General features: G+C 34.4%; 1 pseudogene; it reads right to left on the bottom strand.

Moving 5' to 3' along the window:
- Positions 1-22,978, bottom strand: part of LOC149776467 (CCR4-NOT transcription complex subunit 1-like) — a 64,281-nt pseudogene extending 41,303 nt beyond the window's left edge.
- Positions 22,979-23,337: the final 359 nt, after the last annotated feature.

Here is a 23,337-nt window from a genome sequence, read left to right as displayed (position 1 = left end):
AAATTTTGGTTCAAAGAAAGCACAAAGCACAAGACAGCTGGATAAATTAAACAATTTTGTTGCAATATTCAAACAATAAAAACTTTATTACGTTCTTGGATAAAGTGGATTTTGTTGTTAAAAGGTTTAATCGTTATGAGTTTGATTTGTGTGGCCCATTAGAGGAAATTGCTGAATTGTACCACTTTTATCATCTGACATGCTGAAGCCAGGTAAACAATGGTAACCATTTAAACAACAAAGGCACAATCACAACACCTTATTCATAATATTTCTTTAGAATTGCAGGTTGCTGAATCAGTGCATTAATTAAAGCATAAATAGAATTGTTTTTGTTTTGTACTTTGGATCCAATAATTTATAAATTTACCTGTATGTTGAATAACTAAGTACAGCTTATATTGACACTTTTGCATGTCATTCAAAAATGGGTGAAGAAAACCAATCTCAGATTAAAAACAAAAAAAGCATGATTGTAATTTTAATACATCTAAATGAAGTAAATGACTAAATTAGATGTTAAGTTATTAAACACAGAGACAAAAAAAGGTCATTTTTTATGATTCACTGGCTAGTAGATGTACTTGGAGATCCCTGTTGGGTGGGTAATTCTATTGTTAAATTCAATCTATCCATCCCCCTGGTCCAATGTATGTTTCAATGGAACAGCCCTAAGACATATGACTATTGCTTTCCCAAACAAAAATACCACTGCCAAGACACAGGATTATGATTCTGAGCACATATTTTATCAATCTCTATGAAGTCTTACTCCTGTAATGCCAAAATTTGGTCATCACAAAAAATTATTGGTAATTAATATCATTCAATGTAGCAGAAAGAAAAGTTGTTACGTTTACAAGGATAATCAATTTTCTTCACAATCAAACCTCATTCATTTGAAACCTACTCTTGTGGCCCTGTTAAAAAAAACAAAAACAAATGAATGCTGAGATTTCATGACTTTAATACATGTATCCTTTCATTTAAACAAGATACTGGGATTACATATGGCCTGATACTTAATCCCAAATTAAATTATGAAATACTCTGCAGGAAGATGAACAAAAAGTACAAAATATTAGAATTAATTCTGGCTTTATCAGACAGCACACCCATAATGAATGAATTAATATTTGATAAAAAGATGTGAGACACATTTTCAAAGGTTGATAGTGACATGTTCATGTTGCTGCAATTCTTCAATTGGAATGAAATGAAAAACATGATGTATGTGTTCAATAAACCTAAAATTACAGGATATCTTTTCCTGGAAAAAAATAATAACTAACTACATGTATGAACACTGAAATGTCTATCCATGTATTTTAGAACATAAAGACCATTCAGAAACACAGCATTAAATAAATTATTGTGACATTTATGCCTAACAAAAATACATTTGTTCACATTTATAAATTCTGGATGTGTATTCAAGCCCATACAGTTATTTCTTCCTATAATCTCTATTACTACATCTTTTCCAATAATGTCACTAAAACGTCTATTCCTTCATTTTGCTATATCGTAACTGACTGATTCATCTGTGGTAGGATTTGATTTGGGCTGTTACTCATCCTTCTCAGGTTCATCTGTGGCAGGACTTGATATGGACTGTTTCTCAACCTTTTCTGGTTCGTCTGTGGTAGGATTTGATTTGGGCTGTTTCTCCACCTTCTCTGGTTCATCTGTGGTAGGATTTGATTTGGGCTGTTTCACTGCCTTTTCTGGTTCATCTGTGATAGGATTTGATTTGGACTGTTTCTCAGCCTTTTCTGGTTCATCTAATGTAGGATTTAAATTGGGCTGTGTCTCAACCTTTTCTGGTTCATCTGTGGTAGGATTTGATTTAGGATATTTCTCAGCCTTTTCTGGTTCATCTAATGTAGGATTTGAATTGGGCTGTTTCTCCACCTTCTCTGGTTCATCTGAGGTAGCATTTGATTTGGGCTGTTTCTCAGCCTTTTCTGGTTCATCTAATGTAGGATTTGAATTGGGTTGTTTCTCAACCTTTTCTAGTTCACCCGTGGTAGGATTTGATTTAGGATATTTCTCAGCCTTTTCTGGTTCATCTAATGTAGGATTTGAATTGGGCTGTTTCTCCACCTTCGCTGGTTCATCTGTGGCAGCATTTGATTTGGGCTGTTTCTCCACCTTCTCTGGTTCATCTGTGGTAGGATTTGATTTGGGCTGTTTCTCTGCCTTTTTTGGTTCATCTAATGTAGGATTTGAACTGGGCTGTTTCTCAACCTTTTCTGGTTCATCTGTGGTAGGATTTGATTTAGGTTGTTTCTCAGCCTTTTCTGATTCATCTCTGATAGCATTTGATTTGGGCTGTTTCTCCACCTTCTCTGGCTCATCTGTGGTAGCATTTGATTTGGGCTGTTTCTCCACCTTCTCTGTTTCATCTGTGGTAGGATTTGATTTGGGCTGTTTCTCTGCCTTTTCTGGTTCATCTGTGGTAGGATTTGATTTGGACTGTTTCTCAGCCTTTTCTGGTTCATCTAATGTAGGATTTGAATTGGGCTGTTTCTCAACCTTTTCTAGTTCATTCGTGGTAGGATTTGATTTAGGCTGTTGCTCAGCCTTCTCGAGTTCATCTGTGGTAAGATTAGATTTAGGCTGTTCCTCTGCCTTCTCTAGTTCATCTGTGGTAGGATTTGATTTGGGTTGTTTCTCAGCCTTCTCTGGTTCATCTGTGATAGGATTTGATTCTGGCTTTGCGAACTTGGGTTTAAATATGGTAGTTATTATAAATTTATATTCTTGGGCCATAGGCTTGAGCACTCTGCAACAGAAGTAAGAAATATCGAACATTGCATGCCATACACTTAATGTGTACATATGACAAATGATGCAGCTTCAAAGCCAAATGTAATTCAGCCTCAAAAAAATTCCCACTGCCAACACATTAGCTTCTGTAAATGTTATGGAGACAATAACAATATACAGCTTATTTGATAAAAATAACATTTAACAAGAATGGCACGGAAGTCACTGATGCTCTACTTGGCAGAATCTACAATCAATCTGTTTTTTTTTTTTTAAATCAATTTTATTTTTTTTAATCACTGACTAGTGAAACTATCTATGGTGTTCTCTAGAAGCTCCGACACAGCACATTTATTGACAAAACTATATCTTATATCTTTGATTTAATACTTTCACATAAATTTAGTACAAAAATTAATGTCATGGAATTCAATGGATAGAAACTTGTGAACTTATTAAAGATACTACCCACATCGTAAGTTTGATCAAATCCATAATTAATTTTTTATAAAAAAAACATGGTATCAATGAAGATATTAAGGAAGTTATTTTAATACTTGTATGTCATCATACACACAAGCCACCACAAAGTCAAGAGCCAAGACATGAAATCGTAAGTGCTATCAACTTGTTTATCATTCACATTCATTTGTATTTGTACTGGTCATTATGCTCACAACTTCAATGAATAAATCAAATGCAAGCAGTAAATTACGGCTTGACCCAAAGGTCTAGTTTTCAAACATATTCAAAACAGTGGACATGCTGATGGTCAAGTAAACCCTCCCAAATTCATTCATTCACTTTGGGAGTATACAATTTGTTTTTTAGATCCTATGCTGGTTGTAAGATTGGTGCCTTTTCATTCAGAGCCAGCTTCATACTGTCCTAATGTTAAGATTATTTAGTCAAAACCCTAAGATGAAAACTTCTGTTGTTCAGGAGAAACAGCAAACAAAACGAAAAAGTTTTAGATGTATGCCAAGGCAGTCATTTTGGTGGATTGATCTGCATCATTCCAATACAGGGCAAATTAGATCTTGTAGCCATAAGAAGATTTTCATGATGGTGATCATTTTGTGTGGAAGATAGGAACCACTTTCATCTAAGTGCAAAAATATATAATAAGAATCTAATATGAAGAAGAAGAAAAAACATGTGAGTACCAAACACCCAATCTGAAAAAGTAGTGATATTTTCTAGATGGCTGCCATGTTGATGGTCAAACTAGCTATGTTTGGTTTTGTGTTTACTGGCACAGCAACAGATGATCAGTGTTGACCCGATGGTAGGATCTAAACCTACACCTTGTGGCTAATTCTGTTGTGCTATCAGATTGATATCATTTTCACTTTTGTGTGAAAACCCTCTAGTTATATAGTTATATAGACCATACAGTCAGGAAAAGTAGTGAAACAAATATTTCAAGATGGCATCTTTGGCAGTGATAGTGTCTGAAGGGTGCCAATTTAATACAAAAAATATAATCTGGGGTGACTGTTTAAAGTTTCATGGCAAAATGCAGCTAAATTTATATATGTATTACAAGTATACAGACTTTTGTCAATATGTATCTAGAAATGAAATGCAAAATGCATCTTTTAAGGTAGCATCTAATGAACATTTAAAGGTAACAACTAATGAATATTTCCAAGGTAGGAAATAATGAATATATCCAAGGTAGCAACTAATGAATATATCCAAGGTAGCAACTAATGAATATATCAAAGGTAGCAACTAATGAACATTTCAAAGTAGCAACTAATGAACATTTCAAAATAGCAACTAATGAATATATCCAAGGTAGCAACTAATGAACGATTTCCAGGTAGAAACTAATGAACAATTTCCAGGTAGCAACTACTGAACATTTCAAAGTAGCAACTAATGAACATTTCAAAGTAGCAACTAAGGAACATTTCAAAGTAGAAACTAATGAATAATTTCCAGGTAGAAACTAATGAACAATTTCCAGGTAGCAACTAATGAACATTTCAAAGTAGCAACTAATGAACATTTCAAGGAAGCAACTAATGAACAATTTCAAGGTAGCAACTAATGAACAATTTCGAGGTAGCAACTAAAGAACATTTCAAAGCACCAACTAATGAAACTAAAAACCTTCTGGGTAAAGAGAATTTCACATGCAAACAGAAAGGAACTTCTATCCAATCAGTACTGTAGAACTACTGTTTAACTATAGTGAGGACAAAAACTACTACATACCATGTAACTGTAGCACAAAGATTACTTCATGGAGTAAGATGTAAGTGTAGTGAAAACAAAGCATCACATAAATGTTATGTAGACAACAGATTACAACATGCCCTATAATCTAACTGTAGTGTAGACAATGATTACTTCTTGAAGTATCACTTAAATGCAGTACAAAGATTACTTCATGGAGTATCATGTAACCAGTGCAAAGATTACTTCATGGTCTATCATGTAACCATTGCAAAGATTACTTCATGGTCTATCATGTAACTGTAGTGCAAAGATTACTTCATGGAGTATCATGTAACCATTGCAAAGATTACTTCATGGTCTATCATGTAACTGTAGTGCAAAGATTACTTCATGGAGTATCATGTAACCAGTGCAAAGATTACTTCATGGAGTATCATGTAACCAGTGCAAAGATTACTTCATGGAGTATCATAACTGTAGTTAAGACTACTTCATGGCCTATCATGTCACTACAGTGTTGACAAAGATTACTTCATGGGTTTTCTTACACATTATTAGTCAACTGACCATTAGTGAAAAATATCTGTTAACTTTACATGATATAACTAATATATACACACACCCACATGTAACCTATATATTGTTATATACTCACTTTTTTATCTGTGGAGAGCGGCGGATAAAGTCACGAGTAAATAACTCGAAGAGGGGGTTCTTCATGAGCTCAATGGTTGTGATAAGCAGGCCCCAAGGATATGGTTTAAAAGCCAACCTCTCCAGTACGCAACTGTAGGAAAGAATGGAGATGCTATAGAACATCATGCAAAGACAGACAACCTGATTTGAATATGAATGCATGTAAACCACAATGTACTATTCATTTCAGAACTTCATGTTATTCTGTCCAAAAACTAAAACACAGCCTCAACTGATGCGATAAGTGTATTTCGACAAGTGGGAATGTAACTTATAGTATCATAACATATGGTTTAACTGCCTTTAATTTTCATTGAAAATTATATAACTGAATTAACTTTAATAACAATTATTTTAGCAAGTCAGGAATAATAATTGTTGTTGTAGACATGTTCTCATATTTGGAGGTTTTCATAAACAAAAGTAATTTAAAAAATTCATGAAATCATGTTAATATGAAATTAAATTAAGTTAAAATCACATTAATATTCACAGAAGCATACATTCAGTTTGATCAAAATCAGAGAATAAATATGATGGTTCACTTGAATGATTACATCATTACTATACACAGACCTTATCAAGATCATCCAAGATGATATAATCCAACATCATGTTTGATCAAAGACTGATCAGAAATATTCAACTTGCCTGATGAGCATGCATTCCAAATTGTATCAAAATGCAATCAGAAATATGGCCTCAGTTTTAACTCAGCCAATTACATACAAGACGGGTCGATTTTGGTCTTTACTGAACATGTTTGAAATCTAAATCACAATTAGATCAGAAATAGGGTGTGGAAAAAAGGTTAGCTAATCAGATGCAAGATCAAATCAAATATAATCATAGATCATGGTCATTATTGAATTCCTGTGAAATTATGTTGATATCAAGCCATATTCCACATTTCATTTCAATTGGATCAGAAACAGAGACTCCAGCAATAAACTGTTGATGCACACATTACACACAATGAATTCAAGGCCATACAGCCAGGTGAGTTTAACCTACCATATAAATTATTTTTCTAAAGAGGTGCATCTACACATTTAATGCCATTATTTTTTAAAAACAAAACGAGCAAAAAGATGCCATGAAAATAAATAACCGCACTTGTAACTTAATATTTCAGTGATGAAATCTACACAAAAGTTTCAATGGGCAGAATACTTATGCTTCATAGAAAATAACATTTTCATCATCCTCAGTGAATGCTATAAAATGCAAGTATGACTTGTTTACCTTCCCAAAATTTTGTCTAAATTATTTTATCATCTTCCTGAAAACGTCTAATAATAATGATTGCATTTAGAATCAGTGATATAAGAAAAATAACAACAGCTGTTGGAATACTTGCCTGGCCATTTGTTTAACGACTAACTCTCCGAAGACATTAAAAAACAAGTACTGCAGCAGCCAGCTGAAGTAGTATGTGTGACTGTTAGGGTATGTCAGCTGGTTACAGATGGCAGTAAAGAGGAACTGACGACCTGGGGAAAAAGTTGGACAGTATATTTTAATCCATATAACTGAAAGCAAAGAATGAAGACAAGGTGACCAGTGGCCACTCATTTTTTTAATTAATCTTCTTTAACAATAATCTTACTCGTGGCTGAGAAAAACACAACATACATGTGATTTTTTTCCCTCTATTCAGGCATGACAATAAAAAATTTAAAATCTTTTGTCCGGGAATTTACTTTATGAAATCATCATCAGGAAATTCTTAAGCTTTAATCCTACTGGTCTAACCTGGAAAATTTCTAACTTATCAAATCAATAAGGAGTCTGAATCTCTGAATCTCTGAAACCAGCATGCAAGACTAATACTAACAGAAATACTGCCATGAATGAAGATCAAGAAACAAGAGCCCCATGTGGGCCTGAGATTGCTCTCTGACATCTGCTTTAGCCAAATGCATGAGCAGTTGGCCAAGAAGTATGTTGTTTTTGTTGCTTTCTTTCAAAACTGTTGGGAACATATAAAATTGTTTTATGAAATGAACCAATTGCTATATTGAAATATGCATTGCAGTCTCTTAAATATAGCTGGCTGAGGAAGCCAGAACTTGTATTAGTTGACCATAAGTCACACACAAGATGACTGTTGCATGCAACAATATTCTGAAGAGATAGTAAAGGACAGTTGTTGAGAAAACTATAGTCACTAAATATTGCATCTGAGCAATTTTCCTTTCTATAATCCTTTGGGTGTGGATCAAAATGTTCTTATAACTGTGCAAGTATACCACACACCAACAGCTAGGATCCTATACATATTGTAGTTTCCCATCCTGTCAGTGAACAACATTATGTACAACTTTTGAAAATGTGCTGCAGTTATTATCTAACCAATGACAATGAAGATGATTCACTAGCATAAAATACCTAATAGTTACTAAATGCTACCAAAGGCATGACAAAAATGGCAAGCACAGCAAGCATTTAGCCATGCATTACATACCGACATAATCTAATCCATCTATAAGCTTAAGCAAGAATGCACTGTGTCTGGACTTAGCGATGGTGCTGGATGTCAGATCTTTGCTGCTGATGCAATCGATGGCCTGAGTTCCCACATAAAGCACAAATGCATTGATCAATGGGACATTGTAACTGCAGTTGGGATCATTTGACTGAAACAAAATACAGAATTGTCCATGTTTTGTGAAAGAAAAACTAAATTTGATATGCAAACTGCACTATTTTTTTCATTGCTTTCTCCTAGGGTAACTATTGCGCTGCACTATAATTTGTGGCATACAGGCACCAGAGCCAAAGGTGAAGGTACTATGCCACCTGCCGAACAACACAACAAAAGTTACCAAGGATGAAAACAATAACAGACTTCATACATTACATGTTTTACACATGACATGACATTTATCAAACAAGAGCTAAATATACACATTGGCTGTAACTCTAAATTAGCTGGACATGGCAGTGGTGCTGACTGTTGCCAGATATATTATCTTCAAGCTGCTGGGAAAATCATATTATAAACAAAATCACTGTAGTTTGCTAACTGGACCTTAATTATCATATAATGTATGACATATAACCAACAAAAAGTTTTTACACATAAAATCAAAACAATGTTGATGCATGTTCATAATAAAGCAAAAAACATGTAAAGGCCTGCTTTTTTGTCCTTTGTTATAGAAACTAAATTTTGACCCTAGAATCATGGATTTAGAAAGGCAATTATCTTACAATGGCTTTGTTTCTGCATGGAATGCAAAATAGAATCATTCAAACACATTTATTTTGTAACTGGTGGATATTAATGCTCACCAAAAGGTTCCTCAAGAGCTTACGAAAGATGGTTGCTGGAGATCCTTTTTTCAGATAGGAATCCAAATTCTGTGAACAAAAACAGCATGACATTTTATTCAGTTTATTTATGCCACTGCTTTTCCTTTTCTACCTATCCATTTTACAATTGTTATCATAAATTAGATCTATGTTAACTTTTAAGAAAACAATCACACAACTGTTACATCTGAAAGTAGAATTTACAGAAGTTGGAAGCAAAATAAAAGTTAATACTTCTTTCAAGATCCTCAACATGTTATCAACTGAGTGAAACAAGGTTATTTTTTCACAACATAATTCTCAAATACACATAGGTAAAATGTACATAGAATGAGAGAAAGTTGTTGAAAAATTGGTGGACAAATATATAACATTTTTGAAAAAGAAAGTCTAGCCTCATTGGCTTTCGCAAATGCATATGAGTACCATTTTTTTTATCTAACATAAATCATGAATTTATCAGGTATCTATAAATCATAGAACACTGTGAATGAAGATACCTTACCTTCTTGAAAGGTGCTGTCTCAATCATGTTCATAAAGCTGCTGCTAATGTGTGGAGGTTGTCTTATTTCTGGTAGCATGTCAACCTTCAGGTCAGGTGTAAATGGATCTGGCACAGGTATCTTATGTGGAAAGGCACAGGAGATAATGTTGCGCATCTGAATGCAGTGTGGCAACATCGCATCACAGAATTCATAATGATACTCACACAGAAACTCTGGGAAGTCATGTAGCAGAACTCTTAACACTTTTAGTGTAGCCTGTGAAAAGATTATATAGTTATACAGTCATAGTGTATCAGCATGATCTCTTGAGATCTGATTCAATATACTTTTTAAATGGTTGAAAAACATGAAGGCATTCATTCTGTCCATTGACTTTTTGTAAATTATCCCCAAAGATTGAAATTGAGGTAAATCAGGCTTTGAAAGGGGTTATAATGGACAGCTTATCTCTGTCAAGGATTAAACACCTCAAATAATATGATCTATATAACTATACTAATTTGTGAAAGATAAAATTGCAACAGATCCATTTTTAGCAATGCTTACCTTGTGCAGCATACGACAGGCATTCTTGTCAGAGGCTGACAGGAACTTGAAGACATCAATTAATAACTGGGCATACATCTCCCAACTCTGAAAATGTAAAGCATGACATAATATTGAATCATGACTTTGATAACACATCTCAGATTTGTAATTGCTGAAAATAATTAAGTGGAATTAACTGAAAGAAAGGAAAGAAAAACAGTTTTTTCCTTCCTGTCAATACCTGTGATAGCAGGGATGACATATCATTTATGTATTTTTATAGTGTGTTGCCTTTAGCAATCCATACTAGATCATTCTCATGTGAGCTCACACGTATCTCCTCTCAAAATTTTGAGCAAGTATAATGAACAAAATTATATGGAATCCCTTACTTAACTTCTGACAAAATTAATGTTGATAAAAAAATATTAAAACATTCAAAAAGACCCCAAATAATTACTTTAAAATCTCTGTAAGTCTCATTTTCAGGTTGGCAGAGATGTGAAAGAATGGATAGGTTGGTAGACATAATTCACCACCATATCCCTGATGATTTGATAGGAAAAGGTTGCAATAAAGACAATCTATTTTGGATTTATGGAGGTTGACTGAATCAACAACATTTGTAAGATTTTGAACATAGTCCCCCTTAAAATGATATGAATACACTCTGAACAAACAGTCTTTTGAAAATCTGGGGAAAATGGGGCCATACCTTCTGTTCTGGAGTGTCAACAAGCATTCTGTCCATGAAGGCCCTGTGTGACACAATCTCCAGCCAGGCACTGGCAAATCTTGGGGTGTTAGTAGGATTCAAAACATGTAACAAGTTGCTGAAAAGGAAAAGGATGAACAAATGTGAAGCAAGATCTACAAATCCAACAAATATAGGATGAAATTTCTAAAACAATTAAAAGAACATTGAAGGAAGCTCATTAACTTGCATACAAGTTCACCACAATATCATCTTGCATATGAGTTCACCACAATATCATCTTGCATGCGAGTTCACCACAATATCATCTTGCATACAAGTTCACTACAATATCATCTTGCATATGAGTTCACCACAATATCATCTTGCATATACGCAAAGTGCATCGATATTTACTGCCTCAACCATGATCTAAATGATCAAAATGTTCATCCTTACCCAGAAATGTCCATCTATAAGGAATCTTACCCAGAATTCTAACATGAAATTTTCTTTATCTAGACTTTTTCTTGTCCAGAATGGCCAACACACTAGTATTTCTATAAGCCTACACATTTCTTTAGGGGTCCCAAGTGGCCAAGTGGTCTAAAGCGCTCTCAGTTATGGATCACTGCCATCTAACCTCTATCTGCATGGGTTCAAGTCTCGGATTCGGCCAATGTGGGTATGTGAGAAAGCTTGCCAGTAGCTTCTCATAGGTCGGTGGTTCTTTCCGGGGTTTTCCTGGATTCTTCCTCCACCATTAATACTGGCCGCCATGTATATGCTGAAAAATGGCATTAAACCCAACAACAACAACAACATATACTATCTTTTAACAGTCAGTAACAGTTATGGTCCAGTGAGAATAAATAAAGTATCCACTATTGACAGTCTAATCACCCGGTTGCAGTTCCATACATGCTTTTTTTTTTGTTTTTTATTCATAGATTTGGTTTTTCTTTGTTTGCACTGAGAAACTGTATTCTGTGACCAGTCGCTTATGCTGATCCTTAAGTACATTTGTACCTGAATCCAAAGAAAACTCAAAACGTAAAACAAATTCATTATAATTCAGCATAATTTAGAATGGTTGGCCTCTCTGCTAACAACCTCATTAATAAGCACTGCTCATTACCAAACTTATGATTTTGATTATACATGCATATTTCCTAAGACTGAGACAAAATCTGATCATACATATTGTCTCCTGAGTGGTAATAAGATCAGCTAAGCAGATGCAAGATGACCTCAGCAAGATGCATAGATCTCACTCATACCAAAATCTGTACAACATACCGATGATGTAAAACTATTTTCCAATTTCGAGCAATACTGGAAAAGGCCTTTAGAGTAGTGATGCATAATGGATGATGGACACATAACCATATCATATGCTCATGAGTTACAAATTAATGTTTTCTCTCAGGAATGAATAATTTCCTCTTAATAAAACTCTGAATATTCTATGTTAGTGTCCATTAAGTAAATTTGGTTTTCCTGCAGATATTTACATATTCAAAAAGGTTTATTCTTGTGGTTTACAATCTGAAGATGGCCTTGCTCATCAAGGTTTTAGTAAATATCAATTTTTCTGAGATAGTTATCACTGATGACAAAAGCAAAGATGAAGGATGTTTTTAAAATGATGTCAATCACATACAAGATCCACTGAAATGGTTTTGCATTGACAATAATCAGTGCAAAAGGCCATCTGAAAGGGCATGTGAATTATGGTGTCCGTATTAATGCCAATCACTTAAAATGGTTATCTGAAAATATGGTGTTTGCATTAATGATAAAGATGGTTTGAAAACTTAGAGAATTAAATAACTTTCCTGAAATTCATCAAATGTGGCAATAAATACAAAATGGTGGGAGAGAGTAAAAAAAAACGATGGAATCTATGCAGTCATTTTTGATGAAAATAAATCGATAATTTGCCAAGAATTAAAAAATGGAAACATACCAGAAGGTATTAAGCACTTGGAAGTTGATGTTTTCAAGGATAGGCTCCACAGCATTGAGTTCAATGAAAAGCCTAATGAAAATTCTCTGGTATGGAAGCTGATGGAATGCTGTCTGCTTGACCTCATGATCTTGTAGTAACACTCCAGCCACAATACCTAGCACCTGGGAACAAAAATTTAAATCATAAAGGCCTTAAGTTTGCTTTGAGGTGAAGCAGATACTTGGTTCAGTGTACAAATCATGTCAACACAAATCAGCACAGGAACCAACATGTCTAATAAATAACAATTACTGCTGCAGTACTGTTCTGTATGCAAAGTCATACCACTGCAGAAATAGTAAAAATTTATGGCTAAATTTATTTTCTCAAGCTTGATGAAATGTTCAGTTTCTGCATCAAGATCCAGTTGAGCAAAACCACTTATAGCTCACACCTTTAACTTTATCCTGAAAACTTTTTTAATTACAATGAGCTATTGCATTTACCTTGCAAAGGCCATCTTTATTCTTACAAAAATATATGAAATATAGAACATTATATGGACGAGTAATGTGTCTTCCCTGGATAACATAAGCATGTTTAATAATAATCACCCAAAGATGTACCTTATTCAGCAGATTGATCTTGGTCTCAGTGTTTGTAACACCTCCCGAGTGATTGACCAGCAGAGCTAGCAGATGGGCATATGCATCCAATGTGATGTAACATTTATCCTTCCAGTAACTGGGGTTGCCGGACTGTTCACTTAGTTTCCGATAGCACATGTCCACACACATCTTGGTACACCGATGGAAAAATTGTGTAATCAGGCTCTCTCTCTGTAGCATCCGAAGGTGATATGCCTTAAATTGCACCAGTAAATAGTAATAAGATTTGTTAGAGATCTAAAATGAATTTGAACAGAAAGAGATTCAATTCACATTTTTTATTTCTTCTCATGCTGGTACTTTTTCATGTGAATAATAACTAAATTTCACAAAACATCCATTATTCACAAAATATATAACTTCCATTTTCATAATAACTGATAATGTCCAAAATATGTATAGACTTAATATACTGTACCTGTCGCAAGAACGCTGAAAAAGCCACGGGACTTTTTCTGTAAGCAGGTCGGGATTGGTACATGTTGACCCATTCTGATATCATGAACTCTGTCTCTTCACAAAGCACTAGGGGGTCTTCTATCCTGCGAGCCTGTGAAATACTAGATTGCAATCTGGCATTGGGGTCTCCTTGCAGTTGGTCCAGCACACCAAAATTCCCATCAGTTCGATGCAGGTCTTTTATCAGTACAGTAAGGCTGCAAGGGGAGTCCAGATATTTTCTTATTAGTGAGAAGTGGAAATGTTTCCTGTTCAGAAATTGAGACAATTTCGAAACAAAATCTTGTAATTAAAGCCATTGTCAAGATTATTATTCATTGAAAATAATAAATGAAGCAAAATGAAAATATGGACACCAAAATACAATTTCATGGCTGCTATAAGTTTACTGTTCTTCAGGCTGATTACACCAATGAACAATAAAATGTGCATAAAGAATAAAAGCAATCAATATGGTACATTAACAGGCCAGACTGGTTTAGTTGTCTAGGTGTGTCCTTGGAACAGTACATGTGTGTATGTGGTTTGGATTTTAATGTAGCTGTTTCAGTCACAACTATGATATCTGCAGTGTGACAGTTTATAGTGATGTCTAACACTGAGGCATCAAAATGCAGACATGCAAAATCATGCCCCACCCAATCACATTATCCTGACACCAGGCAAACCAGTTGTAACACTAACCTCTTAATGTTGAGTGCCTAGTGAGGCAGCTGCTTGTACCATTTTTCATAGTACCATTTTTGTATAAGTCTTTGGTATGGCTTGACCAGGTTCGAACCCATGACCTCCCGCATCTGATGCAGATGTTCTAACCAATTAGGCCACTGGAGCAGTTAGATGCTGTTCAGAAAATAATTTATAAAGTGTATGAGGTAAGAGACAAGCCAACCAAGTTTTATCAAACACATTACAGTTGTTATGAAAAAATATAAAACTAGCTTTTCGATATACGGTTGTTTCAGAAGCCATGCAATTATTAGAAGTCAATGATGACACAGAACAAACACACAAGTTCACTGAATCTTATAACATGGTGAGCAACTATTAATATGAAAGCAGAAACCTCTGATGTTGACATCCCAACTGTTTTCTAAACACAAATGTTTTAATTGTATAGCAGAAAAGGAAGGAAGCACACTTACCCCTCTGGAGCTAGATCTGGTTTTGCAGCGATCAGTGTCAGGGCTTTAATAGTGGAACTTAACTCAATCTGAAATTAAGACAAGCAGACATCTGAGCATGTATTTTTAATCCAAAACCTTAGTTGTCAGATGTAAAGCACACCACTCCCTTGATAACTCGCGCCCTAATAACTTGTGAACCCGCTTGTGGGATCAGGCATGGATCCCATTTTTAAAACCAGAAAATACGCCAAAAAATTGGTCCCTAGTTCTTGAACTTAAAGATAATTGTGATCAAAATTGGAAACTGAAACACTGATATATCGATTGTTTTACAGGACCTGGAAATTTGAAATTATAACTTTTAATATGAAGCCATATAACTGGCTACATTTTTTTGATCAATGATAATGCCACGTCTGGTTGTAGGCAATACATTAATATTTCAATACCAATTAAATTAACTTTTATTAAATGAAATTTGTGTTTTAATTCTTTTTTTCATTCCTTTTAAGTGTAATCATCATAAATGCAATGTGTATTAAAATGTAAAATGTGGCAATCTACTGTAACAGTCACGTCCACAAGCGTTTCTCTGAGAACCTAATTATATACTGACCATGTTTTGATAACTGATTTGCCGAAGTATTTGTATTGTTGCACTGAATTAAAAGTTGGCCTCCTTTGTATTATCACATTAATTATGTATTTTTAATCCAATGAAGGAGGTGAAAGAAAAGAAAAGTTAAAACGCATGCAAATCCTATATACCTAAAACCATGCATCCCAGGTTGTATGTCAGGTTAACTCACTTCATCTGATCAATTGAACACTTTATAAATGTTATTGTGTATGTAACATAAACTAACTTAAATTAATGGACTCATTCATAACTGATTAAAGACAGCATGGCAACCAAGTGAAATGAATACATTGTAAAATAAAGAGCTTGGTTTCACGGATACAGACCATTGTGGGCAAGCGAGTTTAGAGACTTCCTGAACTGGCACATTGAGATATCCTAAGGATGATAAGTAGTTTCACTATTACTTCCAACGAAATCACGACATCAATATTGTACTAAGTGAACAATATCAAAATTGAGTTTCGATGTAGACAATATGCATGATCATTGTTGAAACCAGTTTAAACTATCATACATATGTTGGACATTTTGAAAATAAATGTTATTTATACAAAATAACAAAGTTGTTTAGAAAATGCACATCATTAACAATTTTTTTGATGTGATTGTAATTCAGTCAGCCCAGTTTCTAAAAAATAAAACCAAGGTTTTCTCTACGTCTAAGTACATTTTGTCAATTTTGGAGGTCTCTTGGTAACTCGTGCCCTCGTTTATAGTGTTGTTTATGTCTGTTGACCCCATTGTGCATGAGCTATCAAGGGAGAACTGCAAATGATGTACATGTATAAGGCACTTACATGACTTACCATTTTGTATTTAATGGGTATTAGGATTAAGGGTCTGTAGCTGTTCCAGTTAGAAACAAAAGTTCCAAAACAAACCTACTAACAACAGTTGGTAAATTTAAATATAATTCATTTTTATTTTATTAAAAGTATTATATCTATGCAGAAGTGCCTTCACAACAAAATTCTGGAACACATTTAATGACTATATTAAACGACTAAAGAATTAAAGTCTATTTTCATTGTATGGTAACTGTGTTCCTTCTACACTACTAGCTTACCACAGAGACAAAACTTTGGAGCCCCCTGTCAATGCAGTAGCACTGTACAAGATCCATGGCAAAATTGACTGCCATGGAATTATTGCCATCTTCCATCAGCCACACAAGGCTTGGGTCATACAGATTTAGGTCAATCAGCCGATAGCTGACCAGCAGATCTACCAGTTCAAAGTTGTATTTATTATCGTCACGATGGTGTGTCAGGATTCTGTATGAAGGAAAAAGAAACACATAAAAATTCCATATAGGAAACAGAAAGAGAAAAAAAACAGAAAAGGCATAAACAAATAGCTAAATGTGGATTTCAAAAGGCACCACATCTCATAATTTCATTAATTAGTTTGTAATTTATATGCTGGCTGTCACTAGTGCGTCCATAATAGTCATATTTCATAGTCCAAATGGGACTTTCTATCCTATCATGGCATCCATATTTGTGAGGGTCAGTTTATTTTTATAAATTTGTGCAATTTAAAATTCTTCAAATAAATTACTGTACATATTATAAGAATCATAGTCATAATTTTTCCCCATACACTTTTTTGAAAAATATTAGAACCAGAAATTAAAACCACTTATCTCAATCTTCCATTCATGTGCAGTTCAAAAGATCTCACTACTCCACCATGTATTTTTTAAGAATTGGAAAATAACTTACAAGCAAAAACTCCTGTTTGGTTTTAAATAATGGCACTGTTAGATACAGTGCAAACACGCCATAATGCATCCCATGATAATGCAAATTCGGATAATGTGGTCATATTGTGACTCCTGAAATTTCGCACATGAAAAAACATTTTTTGTTCCCAAGTCCACGAAATAGTGCATAAAAAATGTGTTATCATTTTGGGGAAGTGACTGCATATGAATTCGAATAATACGATCATGGCATGGTTTCTGAAATTTTAAATACATGTACATGTATTTTTATCGTAACGAGAAATAGTGTGTAAAACGTTTATTATCATTTTGGGGAAGTGTTTGCAAATGCATTTTAATATAATATGATGTTGGCATTGCTTCTGAAATTTAACAATATCACTGGGTTCTTGAAGTGTTATGCCAAAATAAACTATTGGAAATGTTACTTATTACTGAACAATAAGTCTTTGTGATTGTCTTCAATTAATTCTGTATACAATCATTGCCCAAACAAATAGCCAACATGTGTCTCTTCTTTAACTGCATACACAGCCAAGCAGCAGACAATGCGGTGGTTGATAAAAGATTCTCACAATTTAATAAACATCAAAAACACGAAAGCCACCAACATGTTTGCTGGGCTTGACAGTGTTATTAGACGCAATCAGCTGACCAGTAAATGATGTCCACTTTATTAGATGAAAATTGAAAGGAAACAGGTGCACAAGCGTTAATTATTAGAAATTTGCAATGGATAAATGTACAAGGAAACACGTCTGAGAAAATTTTAGCAGTATGAAATTTGTACAGACACCATTCATAGACCCTGGAACGTAATGAACCATACACGTGCTTTGTCTTTCTTAACCGATTTTTGCTGTTAATTTTTCCCACTGAATAAAATAATGCAGGAGTAGTGCAAACTGCTAAAGGGGCATTTGGCAAAAGTATAGTAGAATATAATTCAGTCCCGTTATATCATACATATTGGAAAGTAGTCATCTACACAAGGATTTCATTTCCAGGGTTTTTTATCACAAATACATAAGGCTGATATTTTAACCTCAAGTAACTTATGTAAACAATCAGAACCAGTAAAAGTATTTGGTTTAAATTTGCAAAACTTGCTGTATAGTTGATACAGAAAGAAAAACCTGAAAATACTTGTATGATGTACCTGTAGTATAAACCATACAAAAAAGTAGTGAGGTTTTCAACTATTCAAAGGTGTCTTACAGATGGTATCTTAGTATTTTCAAATTAAAACTTTTCTAGAATTCTATGTATGATAGGTTTGAAGGAACAAACCATACTTTGTGGATTATTATCAGTCTAGTTGTCAATTTCTTCTAAAATTATTGGATCATTTCATTTTAAAGTTAATGCATGGTACATGTATGCATTCTAACCTATTCTTTACAGTTACTTTTCTGGACAGTGCCTTTAATGTGGAATGCAGCTGTAACTATGACAACTAACCTGGTGACCTGTCTACTGGTCCAATGAGGTCCATATAAATGCATGTCTTGCAGCCCTGTTAGGACCTTCAAGTAACAACCTCTGCAAAGCCTCAACAACTCATGGTCTTTCGTTACTGTGTCAATATCCAGAAACCCCTCCATTGCCTGGAATAAAAACAGCAATACATCTCCCTTCATCCTTAATACAAACACATTTCATCCAGAAATTCAAATACTTTTCATGGACATAAATTTTCAAGCACTTTAATTAGGTGGGAATTAATTAGGGATAATGTTGATTAAAGTATATATAGTCTACATGCTTTCACTGTATACTGGTCGATGCATTTAAAGTCTAATACCTAAAAACAGACCAGTGTGACCTTGACCTTTCAACATCATTGCAGTACACTATTGTATGTCCTGTGTAGTATCATTTATTTTCATTGGGCTCAATATTCGTGGTTTTGTAAACGAAGGCATTTTCATGGGTACTTAAAATGGTGGTTATGTCAGTCAAAGTTTGCATAATAGTGGAACCTCTACAAATACCCAAAATAAAAAAGAATAAAACTATGACAATGCTAACGGTGGTCACTTTAATGTTTAAAACAATACTACCACCTATATGGCAAGTTCAATACTTACACTGTTTTCAACCAAGTAAATAACATCAGTTGAAGCTGACACAGCCAAAAACAATAAAACAATACTTCCATCTCTATGAGCACGAATAAAACACCTGTCAAGATTAATCACTTTTGCCGTGTTTTCATTTGAGTGATCAACATCAAAGGGAAGCTGATGCAGCCAACAACACTGAGCCCCACTTGGTTCTTGGACTTCTAACCTGTCAGAAGCTGTGAAAATGGCACAGGAGCTTTCTTACCAGACAGCTAATGTTTATGCCTGCCTCTTGTATAGACAAACTTCAACCACTAGACTTTACAGTAAATAAAGAGCACAAAGAATTAAAGTCACCCTTCCATGAGTGGTATGCTAAACGAATCATGTACGCCATTATGGAAAAAGATGTTATCGGTGACGATCAGTGCACAGTATTAGTAAATCTTGCAACCTCATTAATCAAGCCCACCCACGCTGAATGGATAACTGCAGCTCACATGACAATGAGTGAAAGATCGGACCATATCAGTGATTTTGAGAAAGCTGGACTTGTTTAATTCATCAATTTGGGGATTATTTACATGAGAAGCATTTGTGAGTGACTTGACTGACACGATGTTGATACAGCAGCTTTGTCCAAAAATATGTGATTTGTGATTTTGATTTTTTATCAATTTTTTAGTCACATCACTAAGATATCTGCAGTGTAACAGTTTATAGTGATGTCTAGCTCTGTATCATCATGCCTCAGACATGTGGCATGATGTCCCACCCAGTCACATTATCCTGACACCAGGCCGACCAGTCCTAACACTAATCTCTTAATACTGAACACCACCAAGTGAGGCAGCTGTTAGTACCATTTTTTGCAAGTCTTTGGTATGACTCAGCCGGGGATCGAACCCATGACCTCCCACATGTGCATTGAAACAATATAAAATGATTTTAAATTCTTGCTTCAAAAGGTTAAAATAAAAAATAAATTACACATGTAAAAGCTAATATTTAATTACAACATTACAATCTTGTTGGAATTAAAGTAAATTTATTACTTTTGAATTAGTGAGAAAATAATTAGTGTGGAGGATGGTAAAAACTAAAAGGTACAATATATTGTAACTCCTTGACTGTGTTCTACTTGTTGGGTGACAACTCATACAATGATTTTGTTGCAAGAACGACAAAAGCAATAATCCAATCAATTTACATCTGACCAAGGCACCCAGAAAATCTGTCCAAGGAATATATATTTTCGAAAATAACTGCAAAATGAGGTACCACTCATTTTAAATGTTATGCACTAAAGAATTTTTTACTAATATTGATAAAAATTAATACAACTGGGAGATAAAATTCTTACTGACCAATATCCTACACCAATTAGTGGTTATTATCTAAAGTACAAAATCAAGTAATAATAATGGCTCAGGGGGTCACTATATATTACCAATACTTTATACAAAAACTACTTCCCCTATGTTCTTCATACCTTCTGAAGAACAGAAATAATAACATCCTCATTCTCCTGAGAGTTCTTGGCCATTGTGACAGCCTCAAGAAGGGAGTCAAGCTGGGTGCATATTTGGATTGTTCCACTGATGTTCCTTATCAGCCTCATGCTGTTCCTGATCCCCTCTTCAATCCGTAAAAAAAGTAGCAGCATTGGCTGAAACAAAATATAATCTTTTAGTAAACAAAAGGAAAACCATATTTAATGCTGATGTGTGCCATAGTTGCAGAATGCTGCCCTTGATAGCTAGATATGGTCATGGAGTGGATAATAACTAGGTAGGTATTATATGCTGCAACTGGATATTGAACCCTGGATTAAAATGTTATGAAGCCTGTTTAGTGTTATGTTCCAACTGCTTTACACAAGATACAGTAATGCCATCAGATTATTTTATCAGTGACCAAAAATTCCAATAGCCCAATGCCCCGGACTTCAGATTGGGCCCATCTTGTATTCTAAGTTAATCAGGCTTGTCAAAAAAGTCTAATATACCTGAGATAGCTTCAACTGTGATGAAGAAAATCAAAAATGTATTGTCCTTATCTTGACCTGCCACAACATGGTGTGTGATGCTAAAGACAACAATTATAACACCAAAACCCTTATACAGTTAGTGGTTTGAAAAATGGTTATAGTAGATAATAGAAAACAATTGTAAATGCTTAAAGGACACTGGCCATAACAGTTTTCTTTCTACATCAGATTTGCATTACATGATTAAAAGCAGTTATACTTGCACAAAAAGAATTAAAAAAATGATCAAGTGCAAAGAAGAAATAGTAATTTAATAACTCAAAGTAGATGTATACAATGCTATTACTTATTCTTAGCTACGAATTCCCACCAATACAGGATGCCAACAAAAAATGATGTACAAGGCAAAGTACATGCTTCTTGTTGTCAAAAAATAAAACAGTATAAACTATGGATAGGGAACATTTAGATAAAACTATTGGAAACTAATTTACTATTCAACCATATATCAATACGCATGCATAACACACTAGATTGTGTCACTCTCAAAACTGTTCCATTGTTTCAATTTATTTTCAAAATTCCCATTAATACAGGTAAAAAGGAATCAATATAGTCTTCCCTATGTTGGATGACTTTGTAAAAAAAAAATATATAAAAATAGGCAAATTTAAAAGAATCCAAAGGAACCAAAGTTGGCTTCCTTATGTCGGCCAACATCATAAAAAAAATCTACACACTTACAAGAATACAAAGTGACAGTTTCCGGGGTTGGCTTGCTTTGTTAAATATTTCCCTAAATTTTTGTGCAAGATACATTTTCTTGTGTCAGCTTCCATAGAGTTGATAAATTACATAAGTGTAAGCATGCTGGTTAGATGTTAGATCTTAGTAGACAAGGAGTCTTATTAAGATTCCTAATGATCCTTTTGATCTAAAGACTAATTGCATGTGCATATGCTTTGTTACCTCCCTTTCATAAGCATCACTATATACACTTTTAATCCACTGCAATAAATCCTTCTATAATTAATTTAACACTTCAATTTCTTATTGTATGATGTATTTAGAAAAATGCTGCCAAGATTTTACTTGTTGGAATACAAACTCCATTGTTAATAATCATAAATCATCATATATTAAGCTGCATTATGGGGTATGAGAAACCATCTGAAACAATGAACAGTATTATTTTCACTCTAGCATGTCAGTACTTTAAATCTAAGTACTATAATTTTACTGTATAAAATAAAATTTCTTAATAAATTGAATATTGATAATTTTCTGATTTCTTTTTTTATTATCCTGTTTTAAATCAGGCCAATATATTTGTGGTGGTTTAAAAAGTTAAAAATTACAAAATCTGAGGGAATTGTGTCCCATCTTTTTACATAGGAGATTATATAACTCAACCATCCATCCAGAACTAACAAGCTTCTTTGAAATTAAGTACAGTATCAAAATCATGATGGTGTGCTGCAAGTGGTAGGTGAATTAAGGACCTGGATTGATACATGAATCTTCTGAGCGAAAACTATAGGTCACTTACCGGCTGAAGCCTCGGTATCCAGATGGGAGGGCGGAATTTGTTACTGAAATATTCTTGGTTTGTTGCAAATAAATCCATTGTACTCTGCAATCTACACACCACCAACCTAAATAAACAAGAAACCATGATCAGTTTAGTTCAGAGACAGTTAACATGCCAAATGTTTCCAGTGATGTTCTAAATAATGCTATTTCTCAATAAAATTCATACAGCATAAAAAAGAAGCAAATTCTATGACATGCAGTTTATACAGTTTAGCTTGCCTGTACAAATAACATTGGGGACCCAGAGTGGCTGAATGGTCTAAAGTGCTCTCCAATATGGATCACTGCCATCTCACCTCTGTCTGCATGGATTTGAGTCTCAGGCAATGTGGCTATGTGAGAAAGCTTGCCAGTAGCTTCTTGTGGGTCGGTGGTTCTTTCCGGGGTTGTTCGGGGTTCTTCCTCCAC

This window comes from Sinohyriopsis cumingii, chromosome 18 (assembly GCF_028554795.1).
Source record: "Sinohyriopsis cumingii isolate HCF-2022 chromosome 18, ASM2855479v2, whole genome shotgun sequence".
Classification (NCBI taxonomy): Eukaryota; Metazoa; Mollusca; class Bivalvia; order Unionida; family Unionidae; genus Sinohyriopsis; species Sinohyriopsis cumingii.
This window is presented reverse-complemented; position numbering and strand designations above follow the sequence as displayed.